The sequence below is a fragment of the Macaca nemestrina genome, chromosome 9 (assembly GCF_043159975.1).
Source record: "Macaca nemestrina isolate mMacNem1 chromosome 9, mMacNem.hap1, whole genome shotgun sequence".
Taxonomy (NCBI): Eukaryota; Metazoa; Chordata; class Mammalia; order Primates; family Cercopithecidae; genus Macaca; species Macaca nemestrina.
Genome location: NC_092133.1, coordinates 3805611 through 3830716, shown reverse-complemented (window position 1 = coordinate 3830716; position 25106 = coordinate 3805611). Strand labels below are relative to the sequence as shown.

Below are 25106 nucleotides of genomic sequence, written 5' to 3'. Positions count from 1 at the left end.
AGGTGACCAAACACAACGCAGACCAAGCCGTGAGTTCTGGGGGACAGCGGGGAGAGCGAGCACGCAGGTGACCAAACACAACGCAGACCAAGCCGTGAGTTCTGGGGGAAGAGCTGCTCGAAATCCAAGATGCCGATGAAACCGCCAGGGCAGCAGGGTCTCCGTGATTGGGAACACATCATGGGAAAAGCAACATTGGAGCTGAGACTGGAAGTTGGGGGTCTGGACTCTGACGAGCAGATACGGAGGAGGAGGCTGTCCAGGTGGAGGCAGAGGCTGGGAGGGGTCTGGCCCAGCAGGCATGGGGTTGTGGTGACAGGCACAGGGGATGAGGCTGGGGAAGGTGATGAGGCCAGGCAGAGATGGTGAGGTTCTCTCTGCATCCATGAGACCCACTCACTGAGCCTGGGGTACATTCTAGTAGCACAAGCCACCTGCGCTGAAAGGGGCCAAGAGCTTTCACTGTGCTCTGACCAAGAGCACCCCAGGGGCCAGCTTAGGAGCAGACTTAGAAAGCACAGCCCTGCCCCAGGGGTTGCCCTTGGTGAGCCCAGCTGGGAAAGCCCTCTCCAGCCTCCTCCAGAGCACAGCTCAAGTGTTTATTGACTGCTCAGGGGGCAAGGACTCTGCTTCGTGCCAGGTTTCAGGGATTAAAAAGTAACACCGGACTGGGGTTTGAGGGCTAAGCAGATGAGCAGGTCTCACTATGAGTAAACCAAGAGTCTCCCTCTTGGTGGCCCCCATGTCTCTGCTCCCTGAGGGCAGGGGAAGCTCTGTTTGGGTTCGCCACTGTGAGCCAGGAGTCTGCCCAGTGCCAGGAACCTGTGGATGCCCCAGAGATGCCACCTAATGAATCAGGCAGAAGAAAGAGCACACTAGAGAAAGCCTCCCGCCCACAAACCCGCCCCGCTGTGCGGTCTAGGGCGAGCATCTCCAGGAGGGCCGCAAACCCGCCCCGCTGTGTGGTCTAGGGTGAGCATCTCCAGGAGGGCCGCAAACCCGCCCCGCTGTGTGGTCTAGGGTGAGCATCTCCAGGAGGGCCGCAAACCCGCCCCGCTGTGTGGTCTAGGGTGAGCATCTCCAGGAGGGCCGCAAACCCGCCCCGCTGTGCAGTCTAGGGTGAGCCAGGAGGACCACAAACCCGCCCCGCTGTGCGGTCTAGGGGCACCTGCAGGAGGGCCGCAAACTCACTCCGCTGTGCGGTCTAGGGCCAGCATCTGCAGGAGGGCCACAAACCCGCCCGGCTGTGCGGTCTAGGGCGAGCATCTGCAGGAGGGCCACAAACCCGCCCGGCTGTGCGGTCTAGGGCCAGCATCTGCAGGAGGACCACAAACCCGCCCCGCTGTGCGGTCTAGGGCGAGCATCTGCAGGAGGGCCACAAACCCGCCCGGCTGTGCAGTCTAGGGCCAGCATCTGCAGGAGGGCCACAAACCCGCCCGGCTGTGTGGTCTAGGGCCAGCATATGCAGGAGGGGCTGTCTCCTGCACCGGGGCGGGGGTGGCACAGAACTCGTGGAGTGACTCTGGGTCACTGGGTGGAGCATTAAGAGCTCCTCCTGACTCAGCTGGGCCGCTGGTATGGACACCACTGATGAGACAGAATTTCAATCAGCCTCTCTGGAAGCTGACTCATTTTATAGAAGAAAAAGGAATGAATAGAAAGGAAGATATGACTCCCGTGGTAAAACCCCGAAGAATCATGGAAAGCCACGCTTTTGAAAGCACCCGGCCTGGGACATCTCACATGGGAGTTGTAGCAGCAGGTGCATGGCCAGATGAGAAGGGCCCAGTAACCGTGAAGGGCCATGATGGCTGGTGGTGCCCAGTGGAGTGATCACTACAGTCTGGGGCAGAAGGGGCACCGGGTTGGGTGCAGAGGTCTCTGGGATAGAGTCAGCAGCTGGCAGTCCTAGCCCTCCTGCCTGAGGCTTGGTTTCCTCATCCTCAAAATGGGGACCCCAGTGCCCACCAGAAGGCTGCTGTGAGCCTGAGATGGCCTTGATGGTCTGGGGACAGGGAGGGGCAGCCTAGAAGAAGGTGCCTTGTGATCTCTGGACAGGGCCAAAGAAGCCCAGGCATAGAGAGAGTCAACGTCATCGGCTAAAAGTACACAAAGTAAACACAAGAAAACAGCGAGTTTGAGTGGGAGCCAACTGGGAATCATGTTCCAGAAAAAGAAATCACTTTCGATGGTCAGGAAGAACGTGCTGGAATCAAAGTGGGCTAGGGCGCCCTGGAGCAGCTTTCTCCAGCTGGGCATGACTGACGGCGGGGTGGGGTCACTGCGGTGGGGCCATCCTGGGCACTGCAGGATGTTAGCAGCATCCCCAGTCTCAACTCACTTTGCCTAGAACAAACCCCACCCTCCCCACATTGGTCACAACCAAAAAGGCCTCTGGATGTTGTCAGATGTCACCTGGGGAAAAAGTCACCCAAGGCCAAGAAGCCCTACAGACAATCACCAAGCTGAAGGCATCCCCTGGGCAGAGCATACCCCCAACCATGGGGCCTCCCATCCCTGTGGAGGTTTGGTCCCAGGCCCAAGGACCACAAGAAAGGGCAGCGGCCTCCACCAGGCCACCGGCTTCTGTTTCAAAGGGCTCTGTGTCCATGCCACTTTTGCAGCCAGCCCATGGCAGCCTGAGTGAGAGGCCTGGCCACCTCAACAAAGGAGGACGTCCGCATGGAGAACTGCTGCCCCTCCTGAGCACCCGGCCTGAAGAGAGGACCCCTGGGGGTTGTCCCAGCACAGAAGGTGACAGCCACAGGCTGAGACCCGTTAAAGAACAGGGATGTGGCTGGCATCTGGGGATATGGGCATCAGCAGCCTCAAATGCTGAGGCCTCAAACACGAAGGCAGCCCTGTCCTCCTGAGCCGCACACCTGCCATCCCATCCCAGCTCCCTAGCCAGCCACGTCAGCCCAAGCCTGGCCTGCCCCCTCCCTCTTGCTCACCCCTGTGTGGCACAGGCCACTGACTCACTGTCCCCTGCAGAGGGACATGAGGGCAGAACCGGTCAGCCTGCTGTGGGGGTGGGCCCACGTTCCAGAGCAGGGTAGGCTCGTGAGGGCTGAGCCAAAGCTCCCTGAATCCATGGGGAGGCTCTGCACACGTCTGTCGGGAGGCCTTGAGGGGTGACCGGGCTCACGCTAGCCCTGCCTCGAATACCCCTGCTGTAGACGTAAGTTCTAGATGCTCTGTTCTTTGCCCATCGAGAGCAGGGTCCTCTCTCTCCCTCCAGCTGCGGCCCCTGAGTCCTCCTCAATTACCCGCAGTGGGCTGATTCCCACTCACAACGAGGCCCTGCCCAGAGCAGGATGCATCCCCCAAGCCAAGGAACAGAGGATGGAGTCAGTGCCCCAAGACAGCATAGCAGGTCAACAGCAGGGCCAGGGACCAAGCCAGGCCACACAGGCTCCAGTGCCCACCGCATGGGAAGCCACACCCCACCCACACCCCCCGGCCCTCAGCACCTACTGTTTGTGCATAAACACAAACTCTGTAGGGTGGGGGGTGCCTTGGTCCTCCCTATACCCCATAGCCCCTGGAGGGCAGGTCTGGGTTTAGGGGAGCTTTGGAAACATTTCATGGGGCAAAATTGAACTTCAAGGGGGCAGAAAGGTGTGCACCACACTCTGCTCTCTCTTCCTGGCTCCCGCCATCCTCACAGGGCAGGCTGTGGTCTGGGCACCTACAGCGATGCCCTGCATGATGCCCGCAACAATGACCCTTCCCTAGGCAAACGAACCCCGGCGTCATGGACTGTGCACCCCGACTGCAGCCCTCCTGACCCTGATGTGGGGCTGGGGGCTGATGAGACCACCCAGAGCTGCCCACATCTTACACCACCTAGCACACAGCCAGGGGGCTGAAGAAAGGAAGGTGGTTTGGGCTCCTTTCTGCAGACCAGAGGCATGGAAGGAGGGTTCCAGACAGACTCAGGGTGAGGCCACTCCCACCATGTGACCAGTCGGAGCTAGTCAGCACCCAGACCTTCCCCAACTCCTCTTTCAGGCCCTGAAGTCACCTGTGTGCCTGCCCCTCTCTGGGTCTCAGCTTCTTTCTCTATAGAATGGGCTGGGTGAGGGAGAACCTGAGTATCTCCACTCTTGGGCCAAACTGGAGGAATGGTGTAAGAACATCCTGTTGCTAACAGCAGCAACAATCATGTATTATTATTGTTATTATTTTGGACCACAGCAGCAGGTCATAGTCCACAAGCCATGTGCCTTCCATAGTGACTTCATGAAGCACTCGGTGACAGAAGCTACTCAACGGCAGGATCATTTTCCAATAGAAACAGTGTGATGCCCTCCTCAGGCCTAATTACTGTACGTGGGGATGATGCCGACACTCAGTAAAACATACTCCAGCCTCAGTACAATCTTAAAAAGAAGAACAAAGCTGGAACTCACACTGCCTGATTTCAAACCTTATGACAAAGCTACAGTAACCAAAACAGTGTGGTGCCGGCATAAAAACAGACGTGCAGACCAGTGGGACAGAACGGAGAGCCCAGGAGTAAACCCTCACACATATGGTGAAGAGATTTCAACAAAAATGCTAAGGCCATTGAACAGGGAGAGGGTGGTCTTTTCAATAAATGGTGCTGGGAAAGCTGGACTCCCACATGCAAAAGAGTAAAATTGGACCCTTACACATATATAACAACATATGTAAAAATAAACTCAAAATGGATCAAAGACCTAAAAGAACAAAACTATAAAACTCTTAAAAGAAAACAGAGGGCAAAATGTCACAACACTGGATTTGATTTCTTGGCTACAGCACCAAAGACACAATGAGCAAAAGAAAAAAAAAATAGACGATTTGGACTTCATGAAAATTCAAAAGTTTTGTACATCAAAAGATTCTATCAACCAAATAAAATGGCAAGTCACAGAATGGAATAAAATACTTGCAAACCAAGTATCCATAAGTGATTTTACTATCCAGAATATAGAGAGAACTCCTAAAACTCAACACCATCAAAATGATTCCAAAATGGACACAGGACCTGGAACAGGCATTTGCCCAAAGAAGACATACAAATGACCAGCAAGCACATGGAAAGATGCTTAGCCCCACTCAGCATTAGGGAAATGCAAATCCAAACCACACTGAGATACAGCTCCTCACCCATTAGGATGGCTGCTATCAAAAAAAAAAAAAAACAGAAAATAGGCCAGGCGCAGAGGCTCATGCCTGTAATCTCAGCACTTTGGGAGGCCAAGGCAGGTGGATCACCTGAGGTCAAGAGTTCGAAAACAGCCTGGCCAACATGGTGAAACCCCATCTCTGCTAAAAATACAAAAACTAGCCAGGCATGATGGCACGTGCCTGTAATCCCAGCTATTCGGGAGGCTGAGGCAGGAGAATCACTGGAACCCGGAGGCGGAGGTTGCAGTGAGCCAAGATCGAGCCACTTCTCTCCAGCCTGGGCTACAGAGCAAGACTCTATCTCAAACAACAACAACAACAACAACAACAACTGAACAGAAAATAGGTGCTGGTGAGGATGGAAAAACTGGAACCCCTGAGCACTGTGGGTGGGGATGAGAAACAGTGCAGGCCCTGTGGAAAATAGTATGGCAGCTCCTGAAATAATTAAAAATAGAACTACCCTATGATTCAGCAATCCCACATCTCCGTGTATACACAAGAGAATTGCAAGCTGGGTTTTTTAAAGAGGTATCTGTGTTTCTTTCCTTTTTCTTGAGACATAGGTTCTGCTCTGTTGCCTAAGCTGGAGTGCAGTAGCATGATCATGGCTCACTGTAGCCTCGACTGCTTGGCCTCAAGCAATCCTCCTGCCTCAGCCTCTTGAGTAACTGTGACCACAGGCATGTGCCACCATGCCTGGCTAATTTTAAAAAGTTTTTTGTAAAGACGGAAGTCTCACTATGTTGCCCAGGCTGGTCTCAAACTCCTCGGCTCAAGTGATCCTCCTACCTTCCGAAGTGCCGAGATGACAGGCATGAGCTACGGCACCCGGCCTGCACAGTATTTGCACATTCATGTTCACAGCGGCATTATTCACAGCTGCTAACATGTGGAAGCTACTCAAGTGTCCATCAATGGGTGAATGGATAAGCAAAATGTGGTGTGTGTGTGTGTGTGTGTGTGTGTGTGTGTGTGTGTGTGTGTACAGCTGGTGCAAAAGTAATTGCAGTTTTTGCCTTTAAAAGTAATGGGCCAGGTGCAGCGACTCACGCCTGTAATCCCAGCACTTTGGGAGGCTGAGGCGGGTAGATTACCTGAGAATGACACACAGCCTGGCTGGTGTGAGGGTGGGAGGAGGATGGGGTGGGGGCTTCAAGGCGTGGCTGGGATTTGGGCAGGTGGAGCTGGCACCACAGACCCCGGGCTGAAACTCTTAGGACAATCTGCGGTACACAGACCATTCAGGAATTCAAGACCAGGCTGGGCCAACATGGTGAGACCCCGTTTCTACTAAAAATACAAAAAGTTAGCAGGGCGTGGTGGCGTGCGCCTGTAATCCCAGCTACTTGGGAGGCTGAGGCAGGAGAATCTCTTGGATCCAGAAGGCAGAGGTTGCAGTGAGCCAAGATCGTGCCACTGCACTCCAGCCTGGGAGGCAGAGCAAGCCTCTGTCTCAAAAAAAACAAAAGAAAGAAAGTAATGGTGTGATGTTTACACAACATTCTGAATGTACTTAATGCACTAAAGTGTACACTTGAAACTGGTTACAACGATGCAAATTTTATGTTATATATATTTACCACAGTAAGAAAATTGGAAAAAAAAAAAAAAGAAACAAAAACCACGTTCCAATCACGCTGAACTGATGTTTCCAGGAGGCAAACATCCAATACAAAGCCCAAGCACCTTGTAGCTCCTTCTGCTGCTCTAGTGCACGGGGATTCTCAAAAGTCCACCATGAAGAATCCGGGACAGTCAGGAAAGCAGCTTGTGCCTCACTGCCCCTGGCGGCCAGTGAAGATCTGGAATTCCTAAACTGGAATTTGTGCGTTAATCGCCCTGATACTTTTCAAGCATTTTGACCAAGAAACACAAAGTGGGCAAAGTGTCACACTAAAACGCGGGGAGACATCCGAGGACGGGGATGCAACTGGCAGAACTGCACTGTTTTTAACCGAGAAGGATTTCAGTTCCTTATGAAGACACCTTCACTGCTTCCCAAGGTGCTGTGTCGCAGCCATTCAATCATTCACTCATAATGAATGCCGAGAGCATCTGACGGGTGCCAGTCCTGTGCCAGGCAGGACAAGAATGGAGGAACGCACACCTTGGCACCAGCCCGCAAGAGCATGGACTCCAGTGGGGAAGGGAGTTTCACGCCCTGACACCCTGCAGAGGGACTGTGCAAGGCCTAGAGAGTGATGCACAGAGCCTGGCTGGCGTGAGGGTGGGGGGTGCAGGGAGGACAGAGGAGGCTTCAAGGCATGGCTGGGATTTGGGCAGATGGAGTTGGCATCACAGACCCTGGGCTGAAACTCTTAGGACAATCTGTGGTGCACAGACCACTCAGCCCAAAGCAATGAAACCTCGTGTCACCCCAAAGCTCCACAGGGAAACACCTCAGGGCTCAAGGGGTGGAGACAACCTGTGGCCAAGTGGCCAGGAAGGGGCCTGGGCAGACAGGAGCACCGACTGGCACCTTCAAGGGCAGCTGGAACAGGCTCACTCACTACCCAAAACAGGCATGGAATAAACAAAGGAAAAACAAACACCTTCCCTGAGGAGACTGCAGAGCAAACATGGGAGAATGGAAACGGGGTGTTCCAGGAAATGAGGATGCCCCTCGGCTGGAGGGGGTGCGCCTCACTGGAGGACACACAGCCAAGGCCCTGCATGTCAGAGTGTGGAACCAGGCAGGAGCCACAGCCAGCACTGCCCACCCCCCATGGAGGCCGCAGGGTGTGCTCAGCGTTCCCTGAAAGGGGGCTCCAGAGCCTGCTCCAGGGGGACAGGCTGCGAGGTGGGGGAGGTGCCCGTTAAGGGCTTCTTGGGGTGGGCATCCTCCACCACGGCCCCAGGAACCGCTGCCCCCGTGGGCAGTGCCATTGGTGACAAGAGGAAGCCAGACACATCTTTTTTGGCTTGTTTTGTTTTTAGCAAACCTAAAAGCCGAAGAGCCACTGCCAGTCGATTCAGATGCTTATTGCCTGAGAAGCGACACAACCAACCAGGCTCCCGGGCAATGGGGACAAATAAAAATGCCCGTTCCCATTCTGTTCTCAGCTGCACAAACCAGCACATCGCCAGGAGGAAACAGCACCAGTGTGACGTGGGCTTGGTCCCCATGATGGCCATTCTGGCTTCACATATTTTTAAGTGAAAAGCAGATGCAACATATTTCTAAATTCAATTAAATAAATAACAGTTCTTAATTTCCCATAAATACTCTCAGAGAGCAACAAGATCCATATACCATCTTCATGCAATTTTAATCAATTCAACCATAATCTCCCTTTATGAAAGGCACAGAAAGCCTTGGGGCCCAGGACATGTGGTTCCATCTACTAAGCCAACACATGGCCCCACCGGAGAGACTCCAACAGCACCTGCAGGTGGCTGCTCCGCCTGCAAACACACCCTGGCAACGATGGGGAACTCACCCCTTCTTGGGCAGCCACGCCTCCTATGCTGACGTCTCGGGCAGCCACGCCTCCTATGCTGACGTCTCCCACCCTGAACCCACACCTCTGGATGAACCCATGCCGCTGGAATGTGAGGATCTTGTATTTCTTCATCTTTGTCTTCTACCTTTCGGCCTTCCCTCTGCCCTTTGAGTCTACCTGCCCTGAGATGTCCCCTGAGGACAGTCGGGCCTCTTATCCACTGGGTTAGTGCTCCTCCCTGCTCAGTTATTTGAGGAGAGTCTGCTACGTCAGCAGCTGTCCCGGCCATCCCGCGTCTGTGCGCAATGCTCCCCTCCTCCACCCTGCTCAGTTAGGACGTAGGGATGGGGAGGCAGAGTCTCCACAGGCAAACTCTATTTCCACCCCACCATCTGCATGTTGTCAAGTGCTCGGTAGACAGCTTGAGATTCCCAGCCCAGGACTGCTGCTGGCTTCTCCAGGCCCCCACTGTTTGCTACCAGAAATGGGAAGAAGAGTGGCAGAAATGAGATCTAACAGAGACGGTTACTATTCCGAGCAATGCCACTTGCCCGGCAAACTCGTGGCGTCCAGCCCAGGAAAGAACAGTTCGGTCAGCCTCATGCACGAACGACTTAGGCAGAAACTGACAGACGCGTGAAGCACTCTAAGCTTTAAGAGCACGTTTACGACCATAAAAATAACTGATGCCCATTGTAGAAACTTTTTGAAAATACCTAAAAGTATACGAAGAACATAAAAATTACTTATAAACTCACCAGCCAGAGCTACCCACAATTATTAGTCTGATTATCTCCTCACAATCCCATTTCTGCATATTTAAACAAAACTGGGATCACCCCATACACACATCTTTATATCATGTTTGCCTAATTTTATGTGGTAAGAATGTTTCCAATGTATGCACTAATCTGCCTTCTCCAGGATTCTAGTACGGGGGCCCTCCACTATTTATTTCACGGTTCCCTGCTGTGGGGCAGAAAGCTTCCTAATTTTTATTGTGAAAACAACACAATGGAGTCTTCATTCCTAAATTATCTGCATTTCTAGGTGCTTAGGAGATATTCCTAGACAGGGAATGTGGATTCCGTGTGCACAGTAAGGCCCCCACCGTCTGCTACCAGAAACGTCCCACAGGACACTCTGGCAATTGCTTCCTGGGACGCCCATCTTCGCTTACTCCACTAGGTCAGAGAAGGCCAGGCCATTGCATGTTTTCTGTTCTGAGAGTCAGTTTACGGCTGACCATTGAGACGAGCACTGCAGTAATCACTGTTTCCACTGGCAAATCCTGTGGTGTGCTATCAGAAGAACTGACACAGCCATGCCGGTCTGTTCGGTGAACTCTTCCATGTCTTTCATTCATTTGATAATCCATTAGCAGTTAGATTTTGTCACATTTGTGACAATATTAGTAAAAGGGCCAGAGTGGTCTGGAGTGTGGGGAGTCCTTGCAGGTGATCCCCACGAGGCTGCCAACAAGGAGCCCCTTGGGCTGTGCTCAGACATTTCAGAATGATGGAGTTTCATTCCTTGAAAGGACTCGACTTAGCATAAACTCAGCCAGCATAGAGTGGGAAGTCATCTGGACATATCCAATGCTATTTCAACATTTGTAGGAGGATGGTCTTCTTTATTTATTTATTTTATTTTATTTTATTTTTGAGAGAGGGTCTGGCTTTGTCACCCAGGCTGGAGTACAGTGGTGTGATTTCAGTTCGCTGTAACCTGTACCTCCTGGGCTCAAGCCACTCTCCAACCTCAGCCTCCCAAGTAGCTGGAACTATAGGTGCCTGTCGCCCACATCCAGGTAATTTTTGTAATTTTTATAGAGACAGGGTTTCACCATGTTTCCCAGGTTGGTTTCAAACTCCTGAACTCAAGCAATCTGCCCACCTCAGCCTCCCAAAGTGCTAGGATTACAGACGTGAGCCACTGCGCCCGGCCAGGAGGATGGCCTTCTTAATAATGCCTTGGAAAGCCTGGGTGATACACAACTAATAGACATTAAGATGGAAACAGAATTTGGAGCAAGGACATTCAAATCAGTAATGGGTCGGATGGGCAGACCCTAGACCCAGTCCAAGAAGGTCCCCGGGTCAGATGTGGAGCACCATGCTTTGTCCACGAGAGAGGGCCACAGAGCATCATGGTGCCATCAAGGTGGCATCCTCAAAATGCACACACAAGTGATTGTTCTGCACCCAACTCTAAGAGTTACTAAGTCGCCACAGAAATTAGAGACCACAGAACTATGGTGTGGTGTTTGTTTAAGGTGTCAACGTGACTGGATTAAGGAATACTTAGAGAACTGGTCAAACATCACTTCTGGGTGTGTCTGTGAGGGTATTTCCAGAGGAGCTTGGGGTGTGAGTCTGAGCACACTGGGTAGGGAAGGTCCACCCTCAATGTGGGTGGGCGCCATCATTGGTTCGGGGCCTGGAGAGAACAAAAACAGAGGAAAGGTGAGTGTCTCCATCTGTCTGCTGGAGCTGGGACTCTTCCTCCCCTGTCCCTGGACATCAGAACTTCAGGCTTCAGGCCTTTGGACTCCGAGATTCACACCAGCATCCCCGCAGGTGCTCAGGCCTTCAGCTTCAGATTCAGAATTACGCCATCAACTTCTCCAGTTCTGAGGCCTTCAGACTTGGCCTGAGCCATGATACCAGGATCCCAGGGTCTCCAGCTTGCAGGCAATCTGTCATGGGACTTCTCAGTCTCATGATCATGTGAGCCAATTCCCTTAACAAATCCCCCTTTTAACAAATACTCCTCTCATCAATCTAAATCTGTCTATATCTATCTCTATATTAACATATCTATATCTGTATCTGTTGATATCTATCTCTATATCTCCTATTGGTTCTGTCTTTCTGGAAAACTCTAATACCTATGGGTTTGTGTTTTCTTTGCCCTGGACAGAATGGCATTTAAAGAGAAGCAGAAAAGCAATTGAGAACCCAATGTCTTGGGGATACTTTTTGCTGTAAGAGCATTGTAGACACAGCCCTTTAAGGGACCTAACATTTTTCTGGGATCCAAGTGCATCTTGGTACCATCCCCTCAAGATCAAGAAGACAGCCCGAGTGTGGCAACAAGACTCTGCCAAGCACGCTGAGGATCCTGATGGCCAAAGTGGACCCCAGAATTACACACAATATGCCCTGGAAGTGATGAATTCACTCAGGTCACCTCTGAGAACTAGGCCCCTAAATGACATAGAGCAAGTAGCCCCAACAGCTGACTTCCCTGTCTGGGGCCGAGACTGTGAGCGCCCTGAGGGCAAGGCCACAGTCTGATTCTATCTTGCTCTTGATGTCTGCCCTGATGCCTGACACAGGCCAACAATCAGAAGTATGCTCTGAATTTTATAAAAGGAGTTCTTCTCATTCTTTCTTTATCGGTCTTGGTAACAGAACCAATTTGAGCCCACTGGTTATTTCAATGCAAACTGTTGCTATCATGAAGCAAGGCCTGCTGACCTCAAGCTCCCGAGCGGCCTTGTGTCCTATTCTTCCCAACCCAGTAGACCAGGCAGGAGGGACCCTACAGGGCCTAGTTGGATATCTGGAGTGCCCTGGGGTCCTGGCACCCAAATGTCTCCATACATACTCCTGTCCCAAGATGTGCACATGTTTTCAGAGGTGACCAAGCCAAGACCCAGTGCTTCTCTGTGGCCACAGGCTATGTCCAGCCACCCTGGACAGCTAGGCCAGCCAGAGGAAGAAGAAAGAAGTTTGCTCCCCTCTCTCCTTATCTCTCCCAGAGGGGCAGAGGTGAGGGCAATGAAGAACGAAGCTGGCCACTGTGGCAGGCAGTTACACACATGGCCAGGGTAGGAGCACCCCCTCCACACCGGGCAGTCATTTGACTTTCTAAGCAACCTCTTGGGAAGAAGGCATTATTGTTGCTTTCATAACTGTAACGGACAAAATGCTAAGACAGAAGCCTTCGTGGATAACCCACTTCTCACACTTGGGCATTCATTCCTCAAGCTCCATAGTCTGGGAGGCAATCCCTCGCAGCCAGCCTCACCCCTGCAACAAGGTGACAAGGGCCACTTGGCTGGCATGTGAAAAAGGGTGCCCCTGCCTATGTCAGAGCGGCCGCCGATCTGAGAGTGCCACTCTGTGATCGATGGCTCCCTCTCAGAAAGGTGAAAGGAGTGCTCTCAAAGCTTATATTTATTTGTCACCTTCACAGTTGATTCCCATTGCCTAAAAGATCAATATGTCCCCATTTCCGAGGGCAGGACGGACAGCAAGCAGGACGGTGAGCAGGGCAGTGGGGACATGGTACAGCTCCACGTGCCCGTGACGCCACCCCCAGAAAAACACTTCTTGCCCCACAATTTTTTCCTGCATGTTTTGCATTTCAAACCACAGAAACAAACTATGATAAGGGAAACCGTCATTTGTTCGACACCACGAAGTTACAGAAGGTGCATGACTCGCTGACAGAGCCGGGATGTGACCAGGCAGGAGGACGAGCTTTGGAACAATTAAAACCAGCCGTCATCCTCAAACAACCCAGCCTTCACCTATAACCAAGGCAAACAAACTTCATCCATTTCTTTTTTTCCCTTTCTTTTTTTTTTTTTTTTTCAATTTCAGAATGCTCAGTGTAGCAGCGGGGCTGGGATGCATTTCACTCTTGACTGGGTACAGTGAGATTGCTAATCAGGATTACTTGATTCAGTCAACACTGATTTCAATAAAAAGACCCAAAAATTATCATAAATATAGAGAAAGTGCGGGCGGCAGTGACAGGTGATTAAAATCTCATTCGCTTGGAATCAGCCTGATTCATGGATGTTGAGGAGGGTCAGTCCTGATTCCGCCACGGTGATCGTATCTGCCTCTCTGCAGCCACTTCGGAGCACACACGTACACACGTGCACCCACACGCGCACACACGGGCACCAAGTAGATCCACAAACAGCAAACCGCAGGGGATGCGGCCTCTTGAAAAACAGGCTTTGAATAATAACTGCTGCGAATTATGCCTGGCAAGGGGTACGGGGAGCTAATTTGGCACCAGACGAGCTGGGACGCCCCGAGTATGGGGAGGATCAGTGCCGAGTAGGAACATTTGTTGAAAACTCAGACTGGCAGTGCGTGTTTCGAAAGATTTCAAGGGCTGAAACCAGCCTGCACAGCAGTATATGTAGCATTCGATTAGAGCTAAAGTGATTCCTTCAAACACAAAAGAAGGAAAAAGGATCTTGAAGCCCTCAGAAGCCGCTGAGGCTCAAGTGGCCCCCTGAGCTGGAAGGGAATCCTGCTCCCAACCCAGCAGCCTCTGCAGGCGGGTGCCCATGTGAGGGGCGCAAGCGTGGCTGAATGTTTCCTAAGGCCCCATACCAACCTTCACTCGATGTCCTCTATTCCTTCCATCAACCAGACCCCAGTGGGTCTCCTCTGTGCTCTACAGCAGCATCAGAGCCCACCCAGAGTGAGTGAGGCCCCGCAGGGCAGGCCACGCACCCCCAACCTACCTCCTCCCAGTACCACCCCCAGTGCCAAACACTGGGCTTCAGCCTGGCCACGCTGGGCGCCAGCACCTGCCTCTCCCCTCCTCCCTGCTCAGCCCCACTCTCTATCAACTCCCCCTCCAGTAGCTTCACGGTCCCAGTGAGAACCACCCAGGACACAGACCAAGGCCCTCTGCTCCTGCGCCCTGTCCAGGCTGGGCTTGCCAGACTTATGAAAATACAGGGCACTCAGTTAAATGTGAATTTCGGAGAAGCAATGTCCCTGTTTCTCCAAAATTCATATTTAACTGAGCATCTTATATTTTGCCACGCAACCTTAACCCTGACTGAACGTGGCACCTCAGGGCCTAGTATTAATATCCCCCCTCTCCAGCCTCCTCTTACTCCCTGATCCACTGCCTGAAGACATGCCCCTCCCTCCACCCTTGAAGACCCCAGAGACCCTTCCCACTTCCAGGCAGAGACGTCACTCTGCCCTGGACGCTCACAGCGAGGCCCCCCACCCCGTCCACATTCACTGTAGGTCCAGTGGGTACTGAGAAGATCCTGGGCTCCATCTTCAGTAGCAACTTGGGGTCAGGTGTCATCTGTCCCTTGTACATAGTAGGTGCCCAATAAACACCAGTGGCTCTAACTAAGGCCCCTTGCCGCACACAGTGACCTGCAGGTGCTCCTTCCTGGGTGGCTCCCCCAGATCCTCCTCCTGCTTCCTCATCTCAAGGCCCATGTAAATGAGTCACTCTGGGTAATTGTTTGACTATTAGCTCATTTGCATACTATTAAGTGGCACGCTTAGCAGTGGGGCTGGGAGTTTCTAAGTTCACTCCCCTTCATTTCCCTCCAATTTCCAGCCCATTCCCTCACAAGCTCCTTCTGCTCCAGTTGGGAAGAGGAGACTGAACAAAGGCCAGCAACTCCACAGGCGCCAAATTAGCTGCCAGGTGACTGAGGCACGATTTCCACATTCGGATCTGAGCTGCTCTACCCACAGTCAGGCCTGCGCTCAGAGAAGCCCCAATTCATTCTCTGTGCAGAGCTGGGTCCTCGGGAAACTTCTAGAACCTTCTAGAGCCCTCTGGCACACTCTAGAACCCAAAGCATTCTGGGTTGTCAGGATGAGGTCTGGATCAGGAGGATGGTGAGCTCACTTTGAACAAGGACCTACTGTGTACCTGGTGGTGATCTAACTAGATCAACAAGTAATGTTTAGGATAAGTACCTCCCAAATATCACATGGGATGTACTTACCCATCACATTAGCTGTAGCTGGTGGGGCCCTAAGAACCGGACCCTCTAGTGGATCATGATGTGGATGCATTTTCCTGTCTCCACTCCAGCCAAATGTACCCGCGTCGTGAGCTGCTTCTCACAGGGCAGATTCTTGAAGGTCCCACTCCCACCTGTCACAGCAGCCACTGTGGCCCATGGCTGCCCCAGCAGCCAGAGTGGAGTTGGGAACCAGGCTTGGATCTGCCCGGTGACTGGCCGCCTGGGACCAGGGCGGCCCTGCCTTCCCAGCTCTCCGGTGGGGAAGGTGGGATCCTGTCCTGCCTGGCTCCAGCAGAAGGACCCAGTGCCGTCATTCTGACCTTCTTTCTGTGCTGCAAACTCCCACCAACGGGACCTCCTTGAGGACAGAGCAGCTGCCAATTCCTGTGTGGTCCCAACCCTGAGAACTGGCCTCCCAACTCAGCGCCAGCTGCAGAGCACCAAGCACCCATATATAAGGCATGGGGTTAGATACATGCACCCCACGAGGCTGGCGGGCAGCAGGCGGTGCCTCCTGATCAGGACAGCTCATCCAGAGCCCAGAGCCTGGGCATCCAGGGCACAGACAGCTCTCAGCCACCATTCAGCTCTCCCACATCAGCACTGGGGAGTCCAGAGGCCAACCCCAGCCACATCCCCAGTCACCGCCACACAGGAACAAAGACTAAGCCCATCGGAGCAGAGCCTGGCCCTGCCACACCAGGACCTTGGGCAGAGCCAAGGGCACAGAATGTGGGCTGGGGACAGGAGAGGCCAGGACACCAAGAGGGGCCACGATCAGCCACGGTCAGCCGTGGACAAAGGAATGGCCGGGAAAGGCAGAGCCCAAGCAGCCCTGGAGTACCAGGGCCCCTCCTCCACCATCATCCATCGGGGGACTTCCTGAAGCTGCCCCCCCAACAATGCAGCTGGTGCCCAGGGCTGCGCGTCAACGGCGGCAGGTGCAGATGGTTCTGGGGGACTGTGCAGAGCAGCCACATCAATTACAATTGCTGCAATTATTAAATTATAGAATTATATAGAATTCCATTTATGGAATGACAGAAAACATTGCGACTGACTCTCGCACCACCTGACAGTTTATAAAGTCCCCTCCCTTCACCTGCAAGGTCCCAATCCTCTCAAAGTCAGGCCCAGCAAAGGTGAGCACTAGTTCGAGGTCCCCCAGCTTCTACCAGGTGGGACAAGGACATAACCCCTGCCCAGCCCACCACCCCCTCCCGCCCTGGCTCAGAGTCACCCTCATGAGCAGGAAGGCCCTGTGCATCTCTCTCTGGGGATGATGCCAAAGGCTGCAACAAGAGAGCACAAGAGAGCACAAGAGCCAGGCTGCCCGGGCCCCAGCTTGCTGAGGGATGGGAGAGGCCCACAGGAAGTAGGGCTGGTCGGTCAGGGGACCCTTGGCCTGCATGGGGAACCAGAGGCTGTGTGGGGCATCCTCAGCTGTGTGGGGAACCAGGGCTGTGCGGGGGACCCTCGACCTATGTGGAGCCAGGGGCTGTGTGGGGAACCAGGGCCTGTGTGGGGACCCAGGGCTATGCAGGGAACCCTCAGCTGTGTGGGGAGCCAGGGGCTGTGGGGGGACCCTTGGCCTGTGTGGGGAACCAGGGGCTGTGTGGGGGACCCTTGGCCCGTGTGGAGACTCAGGGGCTGTGGGGGGACCCTTGGCCTGTGTGGGGAACCAGGGGCTATGTGGGGGACCCTTGGCCTGTGTGGAGACCCAGGGGCTGTGGGGGGAACCTTGGCCTCTGTGGGGACCCAGGGACTGTGGGGGACCCTTGGCCCGTGTGGAGACTCAGGGGCTGTGGGGGGACCCTTGGCCTGTGTGGGGAACCAGGGGCTGTGGGGGGAACCTTGGCCTCTGTGGGGACCCAGGGACTGTGGGGGACCCTTGGCCTGTGTGGGGACCCAGGGACTGTGGGGGACCCTTGGCCTGTGTGGGGACCCAGGGGCTGCGGGGGAACCCTCGGGCTGTGTGGGGAACCAGGGGCTGTGGGGTAACCCTCAGCCTGTGTTGGGACCCAGGGTCTGTGCAGGGGACCCTCGGCCTGTGTAGGGACCCAGGGGCTGTGGGGGCACCCTTGGCCTGCATAAGGACCTGGAGCAGCAGGGGGACCCTTGGCCTGTGTGGGGACCTGGGGCTGTGGGGCCACCCTTGGCCTGCGTGGGGACCCAGGGGTGGCAGGGGGACCCTTGGCCTGTGTGGGGACCCAGTGGCTGTGGGGGGACCCTCAGTTGTATGGGGACCCAGTGGCTGTGGGGGGACCCTTGGCCTGTGTGGGGACCCAGGGGCAGCGGGGGGACCCTTGGCCTGTGTGGGGACCCAGGGGCAGTGGGGGGACCCTTGGCCTGTGTGGGGACCCAGGGGTTGGGGGGGACCATAGGCCTGTGTGGGGACCCAAGGCTGTGGGGGTCCCCAAAGGCAGGAAAGCACTGCTACAACCAAGTCCCCCGCAGGGAACCTCAGATGCGAACAAATCAAGGCAGGGGAGCTATGGTTTGGCCAAGGGAGTTCCTAATTCAACAGAAGCTTTCGCCTACTTGATGAGCTGGGCTCCACGGATCGGATGTGTGAGAACAACCCTCAGTCGCCCCTGCAGCGATAGCGCATATCCTACATGATGCATGCTGAGTGCCAGGCGCCAGCCAGCTCTGTTCGGGCCCCAAGGGCTGCAGTGAGGAAGAGCCCAGAGAATCCCCGGAAGCTGGACTGGCTGTCTGAAAGCGGAGCAGCACCCGTGCAGGGAACAAGATCCCTGAGTCTACAGCTGGGATCAGACGGGTGGGACGACCACAGGCCTCAGGAGGCCCAGCGGACAAGGGAAAGAGCCTGGGGTTCCAGGGCGCACAGAGACCACCAGTTTGAGCAGACGGCAGGATGGTTTGGACAGCACTGCCCAGCTAAAGGACAGAGGGCAGGACACTCAAGTCTACATAGGCCTCCCCTGGGAGACCCTGAGTGGGAACAGGATCCTTGAGAACAGAGAGGCCCCGGGGACCTCAAGTGGGAAAGGCCAGTGGTGACCACAAGAAAAAGAAGCAGGCTTCGTCACACGCTCCTGCCCTCAAGACACACAAGCCCTGCCCCAAGCCCACACGACCCGTGGGGGTCTGCAAGCCCACCTGTCTGTCCTCACATTCCCATTCAGGCAGCTACACCTGATGACAGCGGCTTCCAAGCTCAGCCTGACCACAACGGAGGCCCTGGGAAGGAGAACAACTGTCCAACCCCCACCCCATGCCCACAAAGCACCAGAGGCACCTCTGGGAACTGCAGGTCACAGCAGGTTCCTACACTGATACCTCACCTCCTCACCACAGCCCACCCCCAGGTCAACCTGTCCTGGGCTGTCCCCAGCAGCCAAGGGGAGTGGCTCTAAGGAAGTTCAAGTCCTCCCCGAGCCACACTTTCCCCAAGACGTCACTGTGCTTGACAGCTGCTGAGGAATTCCCAGGGAAACATTCCATCCCAGCATCTTGTAATATTCCACCCCGCTAAAAGGTGAAGCATGATGAAAACTCACACTTTTCCTAAATAATAGTATTTTCTTTTAAGTAGACACATGGGTACACTTTCACAAAATGCATTAGTCAAAATACTTCGAAATGGTACAAGCTATTTTCTGGCATGTTCATTGACATCACATACACAATCATACTCCACAATCAGGCAAACTGTAAAGAGACCACCACGCCCTTCAGGAGCACCTGCAATCATACTCCACAATCAGGCAAACTGTAAAGAGACCACCACGTCCTTCAGGAGCACCTGGCAGGAGACTCTCTTCTGCTCCTGCTGAGTTTTTGTCCGAGGTTAGCCCCCGGCATGAGGCCTCATCAGTGAGTCCCTCTGGTACAGAGACTGCTCTGTTCTCGAATGGAAGTTAGTGGGTTTTTTTTAAAGTACAAGGCGGGGCCAGGTGCAATGGCTCTCATCGATAGACCCAGCATTTCGGGAGGCCAAGGAAGGCAGATCACTTGAGCTCAGGAGTTCAAGACCAGCCTGGACAACATGGCAAAAAAAAAAAAAAAAAAAAAAGACAAAAATTAGCCAGGCATGGTGGTGCACACCTGTAGTCCCTGCTACCAGGAGGCTGAAGTGGGAACATTCTTGAGCCCAGGAGGTCAAGGCTGCAGGGAGCTGTGATTGTGCCACTGCACCCAGCCTAGGTGGCAGAGTGAGATCCTGTATTGAAAATAAAATAAAAGTGAAAAAATAGAAGTTCATGAGGGAAAAGAAGAAAACAATTTAGCATTTTGGATGGGTGGCACACGCAGGCACAAGCAGAGTGCTCCTCCTCCTCGGCTGTGGTCCACAAGAAAGGCGTGGCTGCAGCCGACGGGCACTGCCTCGCGTCCTGGGGCCTGGCCTGTACTCCAAGTAAGTCAAGGCCATTGAGCCAGTAGGGGCAAGAGGGAGGCACGATGTTACGTGGGGGTCTTCATGGCCCATAAAATCAACCTGGGGAAAGAGAACAGAACTTTGGGGCAGAACCAGGAAGAACTCACTGCAGGCCTTCTGGATCCAGTCAGACCACCAAGGCCAAAGTGACCAGCTGGCATCTGATCACTCAATTATCCCAGCTCCATCCTTTAAACAGCTCCTAGAACCTCTCTCCTGTACCAAACAAATCAATGAGGGCTCTTGATGTCTTTCTTCTTCAGAGGAAACACCAAAGCCAATCCACTGCCCAAAATAATCTGAATCTTAAGTTTATTACATTTCAGAAGCAAACAATCCCACCCGCACTGAAGGCGCCCCTGTTTGCCAGCAGAACACACAGCCTTCAACTTCTAAGATCTGCCTGGAGAGCAGAGCGGCAGCAGCCAAGCTGTATGCGAGCACCCTCTGAGGGCAGTGGTGCCAGTGCCGGCTGGCAGCCCTGTCCCTCCTTCCTGCCCTCCACCCTCTCCTCCCCCAGGTCAAGAGCATCCTGCCACTTCTCAAGGGACTGATGAATACTAAGGACAGGGTGAAATCTGAAAACAGCATGATGATTCCAGTCTACATAAGAAGCTCCAGACCATCAAAAATCAAACCAACCAACAATCACATTAAAAGTTCCCACTGCCATCGGCTGAAACATGTGACCGTTCCTCTGGGCAATGTTCTGACTGTGCAGACCTCATTTAAAGACTTGGGGTTTTTGCTTTTGTTTTAGTTTTGGTTTTGGTTCTGTTTCCTTTGTTTTGCCAAGCTTGGTGAGGAAACAGTTCAAGGGAAATCCAAATGACAGCTGCCCACTCTGCCATAACGTTTGCGTCTCCTCCTAATGCCACCCTGGGGCCATCACTCTGCTCCTCTGCTACCCAGACTTCGTCAGACTGGACACTTCCCACGCTTCTCAGCAATCAATGGAATTAGAATTCCCAGATGGAACTAGAGATCCCAGAGTCAATGACAAACTTCTGTTGCACACAAGCTAATACTGGACTTCGTCTAAGTTACTTATAGCCCAGGAAAATGGAACCAACCTTACGATTACACTTATGAGCAAGATCTTTCCAGATACCATGTCCTGAGAACTTACAAGGAGTTATGCTAAGCCCTATGAGGGCCTCTAGTGCTAGTTAGAGGGTCCCTCATGTCCCTGTGGCCCATGTCCCCCTCTAGAGGTACCATTCGTGGTAGCTTCCTCTCTGATGGGGATGTATCAGCCTCTTTTCTGAGCACACAGCCCTGAGGGTCCAGTGGGGTCCAACAGGCAAACAGGGCACAATGGCTTGAGCTCACTTGCGGGTCAGACTCAAGCCCCCACCCAGGCACACACCTGCACTGCCACGTCGTACGCACAAACCAGCTGCTTCCCAGCACAGGTGCCCTGGGCTCTGCGCGTGCCCACAGCTGTAGGTCAGAAGCAGCCTTTCCTTCCTCCTCCTCACCTTGCAGGCCCTACCCTCTGACCTGTCTGCACAAAATCCCGTGCATCTCAAGAAAGCCATGAGACAAGGGGGTCATCCAGGTCAGCCCGCAACGCTCAAAGGCAGAGCCCCCTAGGCCTCTCAGTGTGAGCCCCCTTGGCCTCCTGGGCTAGTCCAGGATGGGGTCTTTAGCACCTGCCCAGCCCCAGGCACAGAAGGGGAAAGAATAAAGGACCCGACAGCCTGGTTTCAAATCCCAGCTACACCCCTTCCCAGCTGAGTGACCTCAGACAAGCTTCTGAATGTCCCCGAATCTGAGGAAATGACAGTCATTATAATAAGAGGGCTGTTAGAGGCATACCTTGTAAAGCGCCCCATGCTCAGTAGCACTTAAAACCATGAGCTGCTGTTATCTCTACTGTGGGTGGGTGAGGAATGATGGCATCTGCCCCCGCCCTCCTCCTCACACTCCCTAGGAAGTAGGGGGCTGGCAGAGGAAGAGCAGAGGTGGCCTTGGGAGTTCTCCGGGCCTCCTTCCCACCCAGGGGTGGCCCATGATGCCAGGGGAGCCACGGGGGAGCTTGGGCATGGGAATGTGGAGGGCACTGCCCACCCCGGAAGCCTGTCACCAGGTCTGCCATAAACACCCCACACTCCATCCTCCCACGTTGGGCCACAGCAAACAGGACTGGAGCGTAAAACCAGGTGGGCCCCAGGTCCCTCAGCCTCGGGCTGCCCGGCCATGGAGTAGTCCCATGCCTGCAACGGGACCCACCCCAGCAGTGAGCAAGACCTGCTCTGAGAGCTTCCCGGGTCCCAGGAACACGTGAGGGAGAGCCCGCCCGCTCCCTGAATCTCTCTTGGAAACTCGGTCACAACATGTGGGAAAATGCGTTTATTTTAAATTAGGAAAGTAAAACATCCTACCTCCATAGTAGATTGAGATAAATAACCACTAAATTCAGCCTGTTGGCAGGCATCAAGTTCAAGGGACGAAAGAAACCCATGATGGGCTTAGCGAGACTTAGCAAGGATATCAGCTTACAGGGCAGCAAGGGGTGTCAGACGAGCTGGGCTGGAGCTCCGCACCCTCGCTCAGAAACGTGAGGCCTCAAAGCAGGTGGACACGTGACAGGGACAACACCAATGTCTGTTCTGCTCCGGTCACCACAAAAGGTGTGCCAGGCACTGAACGCCTGCAGAAGGGAACCCAGCAGCCCTTCCTGAGGCCTTGCTTCTAGGAAACCCACCGCCCGGGGGGCAGTGCCAAGACTAGGCCCAGAGGCGAGGTGCTGGGTGAGCACTGGGCACTGGGAGAGAGAAGACTCAGCCACAGACTCTGGGCAGGCCAAAAGGGCAGGGGGGAGCCCTCCAGGCCCAAAGCACTGGGTACTCTGGCGGTGGTGGAGATGAGCAGGCAGAGGCGGTGGTGAGGGAACACCAGGGCAGTGAGCAGCGCTCCATCCCCAGGGCCTGGAGGCCAGAGAGAGGGGGAAGGCGGAGGCAGGAATCCCTCAAAGAGGCAGAGCTGAGGGACAGGACCAGGCTGGCCTTCCAGAAGGATTCCTGAGTAGTGGAGTGCTGGGCCTGGGTGGAGCTACAAAAGAAGGGCTCTGCAGAGGCCAAAACTGCCAAGAGCAGAGAGCAGTCATTTGCAGTGTCATCCCAGGGCCGGGTGCTGGGTGAGACCCCAATCCAGACCCACAAAAGATGATGCAGGGAGCAAAGTGAGCTCACAGGACAGATACACAAGGACCTGGCAGTTCCTTGGGAAGGGAGCTCCCCCATTTAAAAGCTGTGGCCCAAGCTGTTGAACCCTGTGTCCCTGCAGCCAGGAGAAACACCTCCTATCCTCAGGGAGCCCCGCCTCACCCACTCAGGGCACCAGGCCTCCCTCAGCCTGGACGGCTCCACATGGGTTCTTAGTACTAACTGATTTTCATTTACAAGAGCTTTTAGGAAGATAAAAATGGTGCTTAAGTTTTAAAAGCTATAGATCATTGCAGGTTTTGAGTGATTTTAGGACATTTCCCCAACAGGAAAGCACCATGCTGGGGTGGTCCAGAACCCTTCTTTAGCTCTGTGGACCTGCTTCCCAAGACAGTAATATAAGACGCATTGACAAAAATAAACCCCCAAAATCACAAAAACAAAAAGGGTACTGAATACTGACGCTGGGGGAAAGGCCTACAGTTAGGTAAGTGCCAAATAAAACCAAAGCAAATCAGTGTCACCACTGTGTTCACCTCCCCAGAGCACCAGCCCCAGTGGTCCTGCAAGAGCATCCCACATTTCACAGGGACAGCTGCACAGCGTTCATGAACTCTGGGAAGGTGAGGTCAAGTCCAATCAGCAAAGCAGACAACACGGGCCCCGGGGCACTGGGGGAAATCGGGGACTACCACGTCCACACAGGGTGCATTCCACAGATGGCCTCTCTGCTCCTTTACGCATGCCACAATCACATTTATCTCTTCTAAATAATGCCTGCCTATTTGCCAGCGTGGTGACTGCATTTGAATGTACCATCAGTAAAATCTTATTTTTAAATGAAATCAATAGAAAATTGTATTAAATACTTACAACTGACTTTTAAAAACCAGGACAGACTCTCCTCCCATACAAATCTAAATTGGGGCGGGAGGGACAGAAATTTTCTGTGCAGAACGCTCAGGTACAGGCGTTTGTTTTGAAGCCAGTTGCCAGATCACGCGTTGACATTAATTCAGCGGACCTAGGAGCAAGATACATTCTAATTTATGGCATGTACTTATGTACTGCTTTCTAATGGGTGTTTTTCTGTGGATTCTAAGAGGAAGGTCGCAGATACAACCGATTCCTGTCCTCCATTCTAAACCACTTTGCCTGCACGATGGGAATGACTGGATCACTCCACCGGCTGCTCAAGAAGCCAACAACTTCCTCCACATAAATGAGGCCCGCCAGAGCCGGAGAGCTGCCAGGCAGCTCTTCATCGGGGCCAGGCCTGACCCGGCCTTCCCAGTTGGAGGGGATTCCAGCGGCTCTCCACAAACAAATAAACAGCAAATACTTACAGGAGACAGCCTTGTAGAACTGATTCCTTAATCAACAGTTAAAGAAGCAAATTGGATTTGCCCTATCGCAAAAAAAATTAATTCCAGATTGTAGTTATTGTCTTAAGTACAAGAAGGTTGTCTTATAGGCTTGGCTGGATAATTTCATTTTAAAAGTATCGCTAAAATTTGATGTCCCTTGGGATTTGTGGTTTTCTCCATCATTATATAACTGTAAACTTCTGGAGGTTAGAGATTGGATAATTTCTTTCAGCTGGACCTGGCCTCCAGCACACTTGGACGCTAGGGATGAGCCCCAAGTGGTTGCTAGGAGTCGCCAGGCAGGCTTGGGAACAAGACAGGTCCCCGGGATGCACATCCAAAGTTTGAGCGTGCGAGACTTTTCCTCATTTATTTTCCTTCAGACTCTTTTTTTTTTTTAAACTCTGCTATGAATTAAAAGAATTGCTAGGAATTCTTTTCACAGGCTGCATCCATGCTAGCCAATGAAAACAACACAGAGACAAAGATCCCATCTCTTTCAGGGTTTTGGGCTTGATCGGTTTCAGCAGTTTTTTTTCTGTGCTGAGCTCTCTGGAACCATATGTTCAACAACGTTATGGAGGGCGCTGGCCTTCGGCGCAGACCCAGCTGAAACCGTAAAATGCTCGGTAAAGCCAGTCGCTCTGAGGGTGCAGTGCGTGTGTCCACGGGTAAAATATCTCCCCAGACCTTCCCACCCTATGCGTGATTTCTGAGTTGATTAACATTTCATCTCTAGTGTTATGTTATTATCGCCTTTATGTTTTAATCCATTTTTTACACCGTGGGAAAAGAAAA

The 25106-nt window shown here is 53.3% G+C and overlaps 1 protein-coding gene across 10 annotated transcripts in view; it reads right to left on the bottom strand.

Annotated features, from left to right (window-relative positions):
* The window catches only part of LOC105470672 (EBF transcription factor 3), a 129522-nt gene that overhangs the window by 84220 nt on the left and 20196 nt on the right, over window positions 1-25106 (bottom strand). The window lies entirely within an intron of this gene.